Source organism: Apostichopus japonicus, chromosome 8 (assembly GCF_037975245.1).
Source record: "Apostichopus japonicus isolate 1M-3 chromosome 8, ASM3797524v1, whole genome shotgun sequence".
In the NCBI taxonomy this organism is placed as follows: domain Eukaryota; kingdom Metazoa; phylum Echinodermata; class Holothuroidea; order Aspidochirotida; family Stichopodidae; genus Apostichopus; species Apostichopus japonicus.
In genome coordinates, this window is record NC_092568.1 from 14,731,453 (window position 1) to 14,746,312 (window position 14,860).

A 14,860-nucleotide genomic window follows, 5' to 3' on the forward strand; every position below is an offset into this window, starting at 1 on the left:
ATATGCCTATGGCTGTTCAGTCTGTATGGCCTAGTCTAATCTTTACATCGAAGAAAATACCACATTTGTTATCATTTAGTTCGACGTGATTAAAATCACCTATTAGTCCTTCGCTTGCCAACAATCTCTAAATGTCGGCGGCATTTAAAAGGCTATCTGAATGGGAGGTTATCCTTGCTTAATGTATGAAGCTTCCTAAGCTAAAGAGAAACAACTGAATTGACTTTGCCTGACTCGCAAAACAGAATAGCCTATCAACAAGGGGTCTATTGGTAGACCACCTTACTACATCAATAAGAGGGTAATTTTCTCAAAATAAAAGGTTGGTTGAAGTCCTCTATATGTGCCACTGAGTAATAGTTGTGAAAAGGCAGGGTAATTTGGCAAGTCGGTTCAACAATAGGGTTAAAATAGTTCCGCTTGGAATTACAACATACCAAAGGGAAATTGAAATGAGATTTTGAACAACTCATCCAATTTATTCGGCTTAATGAGAATGATCTGGAAACCACAATTGTAATCTTGTCTTGACTGACTCGGCAAGCAGTTTGTCACTTTTCCGGTCGAAAACACAAAAATGTCGTCCATGACACGTCATAGAAATTTAGTTAGCGCAATATACACGAAAGTGCGCTCCCTCGATATGCATCCTAACTTATACCTGATTAAGGGTAGATTTCACAATGTCTATTTATTACGTAGTTTCAGGGCCCGGTTCAAACGTGAGAACCAGATTCCTTTACAATTACTTAAGCTAAACTGTATTTACACAAAGTCATAAATTTACAAACCACAAAGCTCTGTCCGGCTATCTTGCTTTACTGACAGTTGTGATCCATTGGCTCGAATTGTCGGAACCAATTCTTAGCCTGGGGCCCCTGCAGGACATTTGAGGATTTGCGGTCCTGGTTCAATAAACCGTCTGAACCGTATACTGCTACACCTCTGGTTATGTTGAATTTGATATATTATACACTATGCTAATTTAATAAAACATATTGTTGAGAAGCAATAATTGGTGAGTAGATCCGGTTTCCACTCAATTCTAGCCGACAGTTTTGTCAAGAGCATCCAAGCTCATATCATTTCAACAAACTGTAGAGAAGCTGAACATTTCGAAAAATGCTTTACTGGGATATTCTTGTAGCAGACATAGTGAAACTTATATTCAAGAGATTATACTCCACGTTGTAACTTGAAAACTGTATCTTTGAAATATGATGCATTTGCAACATGTGCTTAGCTCACAAAATGTTCACTGTAATTAGAATTTTCACAAAAATACTACTCTATCGCAGAAATATTATCTTCTTCTGAATACATTATTGAAATATTGATAATAAAATAAACAACATTTTTAGGACAATTACCATGATGATAGCATTCGCTCTGCTGTTACCAGATATTCACAGAATATCACCAAATTTAGAAAAGAAAATATTATATGCTTGCCATACAAAGTTCTGTGAGGGTTGTGCTCTTGACCTACTAAAATCCAGCAATTTTGCTAACCCATCAGCTTCAGCCAACGGAAGATCCTTTTAAATGAGCGAATATGGTGTGTGAAACTCTAAGGCATTAAACTCAACATCTTGTATAGAAAAAACCGAACTTTCAAGTTTTAAATTCGGTGTACATCGTGTATTCGGTGGACATGGATTACAGCATATGATCGGTGGACATGGGTTACAACGTGTATTCGGTGGACATGGGTTACCGTACAGCGTATGATCAGTGGAGATGGGTAACATCGTGTATGCGGTGGGCATGGGTTACAGCGTATGATCGGTGGACATGGGTAACAGCGTATGATCGGTGGAGATTGGTTACAGCGTATGATCGGTGGACATGGGTTACAGCGTATGTTCGGTGGAGATGGGTTACAGCGTATGATCGGTGGACATGGGTTACAACGTGTATTCGGTGGACATGGGTTACCGTACGGCGTATGATCAGTGGAGATGGGTAACATCGTGTATGCGGTGGACATGGGTTACAGCGTATATTCGGTGGAGATGGGTTACAGCGTATGATCGGTGGAGATGGGTTACAGCGTATGATCGGTGGACATGGGTTACCGTACGGCGTATGATCAGTGGAGATGGGTAACATCGTGTATGCGGTGGACATGGGTTACAGCGTATGATCGGTGGACATGGGTTACAACGTGTCTTCCTTCATGTCTAGAGACAAAAAAGAAAACGTATACCTTCATTTTCTTACATCATTTTGTTAGAAAATCCGAAAGGTTACGTCTAGGTAACCGGCAGCCAGAAAACGGACGTACAATACTAAAAAAACAGCAGCTTTACAATGTAACCAAATTAACGGTGGCGCTGTCGTTATCTGAATAACTTGTTGCATAAATATGAGCGCTGCTTGATATCCACTGATGAGAGTTCGCCGATCAATACATTAGTTATGCATTGCATACTGTTTGATGCCTACATGATTTCACGTAGAAATTTTACAATCACAATAATAAACCCACTCACTAAGCAGAAGTCTCTCAAGAAAGAACATAGGTGACAACCGTGACGTCACCATTGCCGAACTGAAACCCACTATCAGTACCGTATGCACGATGTTACGGGGTCATGACTGCGTTACGATTACTCAACCATTAGTGCTGTGCGTAACTCACTGATAAGAAAAAAATGTTTACTACGCAAGGTCGTCGCCAAAACGTGGCAAAGAAACCACGAATGACGGCGCTGGGTTTAATTGGAATTTGTAAGTCAATTAGAAACTAATAATATATTCTTTGTACATCCCTGTTGTACACCTTGCACCTAAGCCCTTGAACATCTTCTTAGTGTATGCAAAACACAAATATCAAAAACTCGCCATGTTGACTTATGCATCAATTTTGGCAGAATTTAAGTTAGTACGTTATAGTCCAAAGAAAAAGAAACATTTGAGTGTCAGAAATGTCTCTATAGCTATTCCTGTTTTCAAGGTATTCACGTTAAATGCTCTAGAATGCTAGAATGCTAGAATTGGCCAGTGCACTACTTTCACTTTCACAGAAAAACAAAATACAGACAGCCAAGATGCGTAGTGATTCCTTGCCACACTGTATATGGGGAACACGAATACTTGACTCCTTGCCACACTGTATATGGGGAACACGAATACTAGATTCCTTGCCACACTGTACATGGGGAACACGAATACTAGACTCCTTGCCACACTGTATATGGGGAACACGAATACTAGATTCCTTGCCACACTGTATATGGGGAACACGAATACTAGATTCCTTGCCACACTGTATATGGGGAACACGAATACTAGATTCCTTGCCACACTGTATATGGGGAACACGAAGACTAGATTCCTTGCCACACTGTACATGGGGAACACGAAGACTAGATTCCTTGCCACACTGTATATGGGGAAGACTAGATTCCTTGCCACACTGTACATGGGGAACACGAATACTAGATTCCTTGCCACACTGTACATGGGGAACACGAATGATAGATTCCTTGCCACACTGTACATGGGGAACACGAATACTAGATTCCTTGCCACACTGTACATGGGGAACACGAATACTAGATTCCTTGCCACACTGTATCTGGGGAACACGAATAATAGATTCCTTGCCACACTGTATATGGGGAACACGAATACTAGATTCCTTGCCACACTGTATATGTGGAACACGAATACTAGATTCCTTGCCACACTGTATATGGGGAACACGAATACTAGATTCCTTGCCACACTGTATCTGGGGAACACGAATACTAGATTCCTTGCCACACTGTACATGGGGAACACGAATACTAGATTCCTTGCCACACTGTATATGGGGAACACGAATACTAGATTCCTTGCCACACTGTATATGGGGAACACGAATACTAGATTCCTTGCCACACTGTATATGTGGAACACGAATACTAGATTCCTTGCCACACTGTACATGGGGAACACGAATAATAGATTCCTTGCCACACTGTATCTGGGGAACACGAATACTAGATTCCTTGCCACACTGTACATGGGGAACACGAATACTAGATTCCTTGCCACACTGTACATGGGGAACACGAATACTAGATTCCTTGCCACACTGTACATGGGGAACACGAATACTAGATTCCTTGCCACACTGTACATGGGGAACACGAATACTAGATTCCTTGCCACACTGTACATGGAGAACACGAATACTAGATTCCTTGCCACACTGTACATGGGGAACACGAATACTAGATTCCTTGCCACACTGTACATGGGGAACACGAATACTAGATTTCTTGCCACACTGTACATGGGGAACACGAATACTAGATTCCTTGCCACACTGTACATGGGGAACACGAATACTAGATTCCTTGCCACACTGTACATGGGGAACACGAATACTAGATTCCTTGCCACACTGTACATGGGGAACACGAATACTAGATTCCTTGCCACACTGTATATGGGGAACACGAATACTAGATTTCACAAAAACATTCAATCTTTACTAGTTACCAGCAAGAAACTTGCACTCATGTGGAACTCCATGTACTGTATGATCATAGCTGTACTTTTCGATTTATGGTGTTAACAACATTTTCAAACCCTGACCTCTGTTGACTGCAAATGACCTTTAAAATCGACATAAAAGTAATAGGGTTCTAATACTTGACAAATTTGGATCTTCATGCTGCGTATGAAGTTCATTCAAGCTTCGACACATTAACAAGGTGTTGACCTCTTTTCACCACTAGTGACCTTTCATCTCTATATAACACATATAACACATCATACTACGGTGAATCTACACACAAAGTGTGGAGTTGGTAAAAGTCTTATTTTTGAAGTTAAACAGGGTTTCTAAACCTTGACAACTGTTTGCTTCAAATGACCTTTGCCTTTCATAAAGATCATACGGTTCGTGTGCTCACTACGATGGTACCAAATATTAACGTCAGCAAAGATACAAACTAGGCGTTATAGCGCTTACAAGGTTTTCAGACTTTGACCTCTGCTTGACCGCAAATGACCTCTACATGAAGCTGAATCAACAGACAAAGTATAAAGTTCATACAAGCTTCCATTTTAGATTTATCATGTTTACAAGGTTTTCAACCTTTGACCATCGTTTACATCACAGTGATCTTTGGTCCAACTAAATACGATAGGGTTGTTTTATCCACAAAGGCTGAGAACACATACTATATGAAATTCATCCAAGCTTGGCTATTTGAGTTATCTTGTTTATAAAGATGTGCGTAGTGTTTACCCTATGTTGACCTGAAATGACATTTGACCTCAACATCGAGTTTCTACATTCCAACTATGAAGTACAACCAAGCTGCAGATTTAAACCCTTTGAGTTACCCCGTTTCAAGTTCTTCAGACTTTGACCACTGTTGACATCATATGACCGTTGATCTCTACTTATTTCTACAAGGGCATCTATATACCATGTCTAACCTTCAATCAGTATTGTTTTAGACTTTCTGAGTAATCGTCTTTACAAGCGGTGTCGTATGCAGGTGTCATATGCAGGTATCATATGCAGGTATCATATGCAATCGCGCAAACATACACATTCACCATCGCATAGATTTCATTTTGCCGGCAACCAGAAAGCCAACATGCTTAGTTATTCCTTGTAAATATAGTAGCTCCAAAAGTAAATCGTGTATGAAGATCATATACTTGACATGTGATCCAGTTAGAGAGTGAGTTCCTAATACTGTGTATACACATACAGTTAATCAATCTGAGATACATCTCCTGTCATGGTCGTTTAGTCCCTCAGATAGTCTGTCATTTGGTCATGCATCGTGCTTTATGCAATTTCAAATATGATTGACATATTTCAATTTCCTTTGAGCGGAATTGACCTACCGTGGTAACAGTGGAATTAATTGTACAGACCACCCATATACATCTTCTTCGAATGACCTATTTTCCATCGCTATTATCAATGTTCCGATCCAAAAGTATTATATGCCGTTTATATCAAATGACTTTAGAAACAGACCTTACGTATCCAAATATGTATAACCAAATAAACTTTCAAATATTGTCCCGGTAACAGAAAGATAAATCGTGTAATCGCAGTCAAAAATGGATGTGGAAAAAGAAGATCAGTTGTAGAAATCACTGTGCATTAGTTTGCTCATCGGGGCACATAACAACGCATATAATAAACCATACAACAACTGCGACTCACGTTCCCTATGTATGTGTCAATGACATTGTCAACTTTTTGAACAACTTCATGAGAACCGGTTTACGTGGCCTCAATTTCCTGCGTTATAGTCGACTGTCATAAATCATCTCACAGATTGACAATTCAACTCATTACTTGATATAGAAATGGCCCTCGTTATCGCTCACCGGCCCGGCGTTAAATGACTGTTTGCGTTCCGTGAAAGGAACTGTCAAAGAACCGCCAATAATGTTTTGACAATAAAACAACCAAAATTTTCCAATTATTTGTCCCGATGCTGTAAATCTTGTAGGCTGTTAAAGATAAATTTATCTCCATATGACAATACCCGATAAAATATACGTGGGGAAACCCACAGCCCTCGCGCCGTCTAGTTTCGAAAACAACGCTCCGTGCATAGGTTTAGCGGTAAATTTTAAGTTACAACAAAATTAAAGGAAGTCCAGAAGTCAGTTATAAAAACAGAAAAGTAACAGAATTACAAAAGAGTTTGAAGAGGGTTGTCAGGCAGAAGTCAACTGTGTTGTGAGGATTGAAACAATGTCCATATGTATTTCTGTTTATCGTCAATAGCAATCGTCCAGTTGGTGTTCAATATCAACAGTAGCAGTTCGCCGAACTTCAGTATTGCCTTTAATCCCTTGTCGGATACTGTACAAATGGCCTCAGGGTTTTGGCAGGCAAGAATGGTAAGTGGAAAATGACATGAAATCACCAGAAATGCAGTTGATGCGGGTAACAGAGGAAAGCCAAATCATTGGCCTTGAGTCAAGCGATAGAACTGACAAATGTTAGTTACTGAGAATTGACAGGTTTATCCAAAACTACAACTAAATCAAAACTTCGGCTTAACTTTTTGCTCTTTTTTTTTCAAGGCCCCGCCGGCAAAGATTTGCTTCGAACAAAGAGCAAAAGAATCGTAATCCCTTGATGCAATCCCATGGGTAAAGGTGAGCGTTTGAAGTAGTAAGAAACTGCTACTCTTTCATGATTCAGGGATTCACATGGATTGGACACGGACTGACGAACATGATGTTGTATGCGAAGCGGCAGTGATCAGTCTAGTTTGGCAGTCAACGTCTAAGGACCTGTATTCCTGTTATTGCATAGAGGGACCCTTAGAGCAGGCAAGGAATTAGTAGCATTTGGTAAATTGAAAGTCCACATCAAAAACATCCATAGGCTAATTTCGAGGTCATTCGATCACAAGATGCTTGTATACAAGGCTTTTCTTGAACCCCCACCCAATCCCATCCAATGAAAGTAAAAATATTTAGTACGATTAATTATTACGATTGTCGACGGAAAGCTGTTATAGATAAGTCATAGAACCTTTTTCAGAGGCGACTAGAAAACCGTCCTCAGTAAATATATCTGTCTCCTAGCAGAGGGCCATACAGCATCGTGCTACCTGCTGGAGTTCAAGGAGGTACAACCACTTCCTAGCACCATGTAGCTAAATCGAATCAAATGAAGTGGTCAAAATGGTACTGAAGAGATGAGTTTATACACTTCAACGTTGCTAACAGATCCATGTCATGATCGATGTTACATTATAGCATACAAATGACTCGATCTTGATATCAGCTTTGGGTGCTAGAACTCGTGGACGATATCTAATTTACAGGTATGTGGTAAATAAAAAGCAAGGAAATCTAAATGTATGTAATTATTATATGTAGACCCTATACGACGTCATAACACATAGGTCTAGCGTATAACATCACTACAAATCTGGACACATGATTGTTATCTCCAACAATTGAGTACTATACTACTGCCATTTGTAGTGCCTGATATCATTTTTGGCGGATTCGGTGACTAGACTCGGACTCGGACTGTAATGTTCTCGGGCTCGGATCCTAAGGACTCGGACTCGGATATTCAATGAACACGAGTGCAACACTGTCTTCAAAAGTTGCTATCCGGTTTAGCCAAGTTTTCTGTACTGATTTTATGAGTAAAGTAGAAAAGGCATATCAAGCTACGGGTATCAATAAATACTATAATCATGGAATACAATTTGATACAATCACCGAAGAAAGGGAAACCCCATGACAATTAACTTCATGGTAGTTATAGTCAACTTTTATTTGTATATAACTGGAATAAAATTCGACAATTTTGAATGTGTTTATTGACTACATGTGTGGGTGTCCCTCTGTAATCACTGGCAATCTTACATTCAATAATAGGCATACTTGTTGCTGTCGAACCAAAGGTTTCCCACACAAATACAACACTTTCCTTACCGGTTGTGTGTACGCGACTATAGTCCAGAACGGGCAGCGGTTAGGTGCATAGATGGGATAGACGACGGGAGATTATTTTGTACCAGTTTAGCGTAGCTATAGATAGGACCGAAACTGCACCTTATAATGGCAGCTCCCTGCTTGGAGTAGAATCAAAGAGCGAATAAGAAGAGTTGTAAACATGTGATATTGCATATTTATAAAAGGCCATTGAACTACCGACGAATTCTTAAAAGACGTTATACTCTTTATCATGCCCATCATCATTGTTGATGCGGCAATGCAGAATCCTTTGAGAATACTCAATCAAAAACTCTGCTTTTTGAGTGATCCACATATTCTCCACGTTGTGAAAGCACATGCACACAAAAACAAGCAATAAATTGACTTGTTTACAAACAAATTCTTAAATCATAAGAAGAGGTCACGTGAACAATTTGTAGTGAATGATTTCCTCTCTAATGTCATTGAGCGTAATTAACTGAAACCAAAGAGCTAATAACACGCTGTAAGAAAGAAGTAATGAAGTAACAGGAAATGATTCAGAAACAGGATCTCCCAGCCACTAAATCAGGTGAGAGGTTTGATACATCATGATGAATAAAATAGTTTATTTGTGGTCATAGTCAGCAACCGCAAGAACTTCCCCATTCCCAAAATTTAAATTTAAAATTTTGTTTGGGAGCACGAACATCCTGTCACGTAGGACCGGGTGTAACCTCGGGCTGACAATATCCCTTGTACTAAAAACAGTTCATGAACTGTATCAGTCAAGTTCAAGCACTTACAAGCGACTACACATGATTTATTTGTAACTCTATAGAAAAGAATTTCATGACATTTGTTTTCTTAATGTTCCTTGCGTGAAGACAATTACAATGACTGGCTCTTCATAGAGTGAAAGTATGAACCAAATATACACTTAAAGGCTTAATTTAGGCTGCATTTTAGTCTTGATATGTTATAGTTTAAGAAAAATAAACTAACCTCTAGAATGCTCCTTTAAGGCTTCATGGCGCAGTCCTTTATATTAATGTTAATCCATCCTTATAAATTCCAGTAACTCAACCAAAACATGTTATTTTAACACCAATGTAACTTACAATAGATACTAAACAACATCATTTGTCCTTGAAAATGGTATAATTCAGTATAAAAATGTCATTTGATGTATTAAAAGTCTTATATTTTCCCATGGAGTTTTCTTTTACACATAAAGAAATGACCTAATGGTCTATGTCTTAGATATATGTAATTCATTCACTTTAATTGATTAATCGCATCCGTTTAAATGGTTATATCTAAAGAAATAAAAGTGTTATAGAAATGCAACCTGGAATGATTGCAGTGATTATTAACGGTCTACAACATATCAAAATAAACAGTTTGCCTAAAACTATCCTTAAAACTATTCCCGACATTGCTGTATAACAGGAGTAAAAAATATTGGATTACTCATTAAGAGATTATACTGACCTCATTTCGACATCCATAATGCCATACAAGAATGATACTTGCCTTTCGCATAATTTTATACTGTTAGCCTGGGATCCAAGGGGGTTAATATAGCTTCCTATAAGTGTACCACTGTGTCTGGTTTGGAGCCCACCGGAATGGACGTCTCACCCTGACTTTTCCATTGGAGGAAGGAGTCTGTCAAATTTTGACCCCCCCCCCAAAAAAAAGAGTAATCAATCAAATAAGATATGAGCTAAAATGACAATTAATATCACTTTAATTCTGCGCCATTTTTAATACCTAACCAATTTAATTTGTGGTGTTAAGGAAGGGGTGGAAGGGGAGCAGTTACAGTAAGGATGAACTTCAAACAGTAAGTTGAGCATTTTCCAAAGGGATGGACACCCGTCGTTTTCAACGCCCTTACATGAATCGTCTTGAGCCCCGAAGACTTTCAAAGACGACAAGCAGTTTGTGAATTTCAAAGTCTCTCCGCCTTGAAGGAATACTACACATGCATGTAAAATAGTTGAATGATACTATAACACCGAGGAACGTCACGAAAAGTGAGCTGCATTTCACACCAAAGCGTGTCAACAGTTTTCAAACAAGGAACAACCTGGTATCAATTATTGTCTCTTTAAAGCTTTAAAAGGTAGTCAGTTTAGGCCCCAAATTATAGCACGCTATTAATTGCTAGAAGCTTTCAAAAAGGATTTTCCTGGAAGTCTTTACTCTTCACATTGTTCTCATACATTTTAAAGGAACACACAAGATATACTGAATGTCTAAGTGAGGACAATTCATCGAAGGTTGTAATAAAAACAGTTCAAGAATTTTGACCAAAGGTGACCATATTTGAATATCTAGCATATTTGGGCCAATACAGCATGCCTTGAAGTTCTGGTAGCCCTCTACAAGGCTATTGCATTGAATACATAGAACCAAACAGATGTTACGATATGAGTTTTTACCAAAAAAGAAAATTCGCAGGAACGTTCGCAGGAAACGTGTTTGCTACACTGAATATTTACATCAATAATTGAAAGTATCGAGAACACACGATTAAGCCGATTTTGTAAGATATATGCAGCATAAACAAGAAACATGCAGGATAAACCAGATAAAAAACAAACTGGGATGTCTTCTGCCGCATTTGTTTACGGGAACAGACACTTAGCACGCGTCTATCTATAATCGCGATAAAGCAGAAGGTATAATGCTAAACTAGCTACTACAGTCCGTGCTTTCATATCAATAAATCAGCCAACTTGATATATTTGCCTACATTTTCCTTTAGTTTGTAATATGAATAATGGAATGCAACTTGATAGTTGACAACAATTTCTCTCTATACAATTCCATTCAATTGATCTTTGCCATATATTGATGCGGATTGAAGTGTCTGCTACTATGTAAAGAATTTAGAAACCAGCAATATCTTAAAGATTTTTTTTATCATAGCAGCAACTTCCAGCAAGAAACAAATTGATTTTGACAATCTGAAAAATAAACATAAGAAAGATGCCTGCAATAGCCAAACCTGACCAATTATTAACAAAGTGTTTTCGGAGAAACTTCGAAGAAATTCAATTTATTAATTTTTTTTTTTTAACGAATCTACCCTAATTCGATGTGGTTTTGTTATGTCGTGCGTTCGCCTGAAATGATACCGAAAATAGTAAATAAACAGAAAAAGAGTCAAAACTCACGCATGTCTCGCTTTAGGTCGGCGTAAAAGTTAACCTCTGAGTGTTAATTAAAGGAATACGGCTTCCATATGTTTAATATTTAGTGTGGATGTATACTGCGATGCTTTGAAACATGCTATAAAGTTTTGCTATTTCCATTGAATGATTAGGAAAAATAATTTAATTTGGACGACAAAATTCATTCGCATAATAAATCATAACACGCTACAAAGAGACAGAAGACAATGCGTTATTGTATTTATATATCCTTATAAGAACAAGTAGAATAATTAATGGAACGATGCATTCGGATGCATGATAGCTACCAAGATCAGTCCTCACATATAGCTTTACCAATATTTTCAGGTTTCAAGGTATAAGTTCAATATTTTCAGGTATAAAGGTTCATACAGATTGGTCTAATAATATTCCAATGTAGCTTAGCGGTAGGCATAAACAAATATTTCAGAAGTGGAGCCGTGATGTACATAAATGTTATATGTCATAAGATTAGAAGATGTGCCCACATCGCTTTAACCTTTGTCGAACAGGTATTTGGAGAAAGAAGGAGCCAGCGTGAATCAGTGCAGAAGCCAATCTTTTGGTGTCTTCTGCTGGGCATCTAGTATCGAGGCTGAGAGTACCTCTTAAATTAGTCCTCCCGCGGTGAAGTGATGAACTACCAGAATGACTGCCTCCACTCAATGTAGTATAAGGGCTGAATTATGTTTCCAGGCTAATACTGTGTTCCTATTCCGGGGGTAGCAATGAACAGTTTTATCATTGGAATTTGCAACTGACAAATAGGGAAGGAAACTTTTGTCGGTGAGCGAGTGAAAAAGAAAGACAGAAAGTTAAAATAAAATATGACATTATAGTCAACTTTGTCAACAATGTCGGTGAACATTGAACTAGCTCAGCAGACGATTGTTCACGCCCTTTAACCTTCATCGGTCTTCGGGTACTAATGAATCACCAAGTTACAAAATTTGGATCAATGAACGGATGCGGGTTAATCGTACTTCAGCATAGCAAAAAATGTGCTGCATGCAATCACTTTTTATCACGAGATAAGCATCATAGAAACTCCGTCGTGTCATTTTGCTTAAAGTTTTAATATTCATCCTGAAATTTGGTCTTGACTGCCCATGTATTGCCATTTGGATGTTTACGAATATGTTGGATGCACACGTATGAGTTGTTACAACGTAATGCGACACAACAGTCCCCCCCCCCCCCCCCTCGTCGGCTTTCCTCGTTCTTGGCCCATATTCCCGTCAATGTTACACCTAGCAATTTCCTTTCGGTAGTCCTACTGGTTTAGGTTTAATTGTCTGTTTCTCCAACAGATCCATCATGAAATTGATACTGCCCATCCTTACTGCATGGAAAACGTATATGATTATCAGTGGGCCATCCCGTAACAATGATACTGTGCGAAGAAAACGAGGGACTTGACCTCAGAAACTCAGAGGCAATATAATGTGATTTAAGATCGCACTACACACACCAAGCAATCCGCCTGCTCCCTATACCTCCCATAGACATGTCCATGGCTATAACAGTGACATCAGTCTGGTATCGACAGTACATTTTTATTCAAGATATGACAATAAACAACAAAGTTTTCTTTATAGTCCCTCAAAAGAACTATATTTTTTCTCTCTCTCTCGTTGTGGTGGTCATGCTACAGCAGCAAGAGCAGATATTATTTCGGTCAATATATTTGTTTATTTAGTTACGTTCCTTTTCATTTTGGATGAATTTGGGTAATATTTAAGTGTTGATATGTCGCAGTCAACGAGAACAAAAACATCGGGTGTTGTATGCCTATCGTTACCATTCTGTAATTTTTCCGGTGTTCAAGGTATTCACATTTAAATTTTACCAAATCTCTCGAATGCTCCTTTAATGCTATTGTAGAGCAGGGAGCAGGCATACAACCAATCACAATTTATTAGGGCCTAAAGTCATCCTTCAGCATACATTTTTGTACAATGTTTCCACCTTAGCTATCCACTGCAGCCGGGCCTGTGTAATTTCTTTGCAACTCCAGTAAACGTTCAACCCTGCGACAGGCACACATTCGTAGAAGTTCAAGCCTCAATAATAACGCATAAGTTGCGTGCTGAGCAACGTTTGGACTTTATTAGACGGAAAATAAAACATTCAAGAGAGGACACTTGGAAGGAAACCAGCGCTTGCTTTATATTCTCATATAGTGTCTTGGTATTTTCTTTCAATCTAGCTGAAGCAATGGTTTCCTTTAACTGTAGATTAATCGACGTTGGTTCAACATTTGATGTTGATGCCCAATGTGGTATTATGCAAATGTCAGACCAGTTTCGATGTTGGTTTGGATAGGCGGTATTTCTTGGTAGTTATAGGCAGAGACGAGATAAATCATTATAACATGCCTAGATGCATACGGCATGTTTCAGTTCAATTCCCAAGTGAGTTGCGTAAAGCCAACGGAATCAAAATTGGTTATCTCACTCGATTCTTTTTTTTTTTTTGGAAAAGAGTGCAAGGAATCGACCCCGGACGCGTAATTTTTTTTCCTAGGAGGGTTAGGGGTAATTATCATATATATAGGCGTATCCAAACCCTCGCGCATGCGTGTTACTCATAGACACGCGTTACTCATCGATCGCTGTAATACACATGTGTGGGCCCGGGTGGCGTAATTTTTTTTCCTAGGAGGGTTAGGGGTAATTATCATATATATAGGCGTATCCAAACCCTCGCGCATGCGTGTTACTCATAGACACGCGTTACTCATCGATCGCTGTAATACACATGTGTGGGCCCGGGTGTACGTGGGCAGTATGTACGCTGTACAAAGCAATAGATCTCCGCTGTACAGTTTTACACGTAATGCAGTTTGCCTTTTTGGCCAAGGATTACCAAGTGAGAATTGAAGAAAATAAGTGAAAGAAATACAAATTAAAGCGCGATCAAATCGTCACCCTCAATATCATCACATAATTATTTTTCACTTGTACAATTAAACAATGATGCAAAGTAGATACAGTACCGAATGACTGATAGTTCATAAAAGCAGGCTTAAGTTTGTATGTAGGCCTACTATATTAGTACCATGTACATGTTACACTTTACCGCAACATTAAAGTTTACCGTGAAGCTAGAAATACATGTAATGTAGGCTAGCAGATTAACATTAACCAAATCATTAAATTAATGTCAGTCGCGCACAATGATGACGACAGATGAAATCCGTACATTGTGTCTAAAATCTGGGTGAGAGG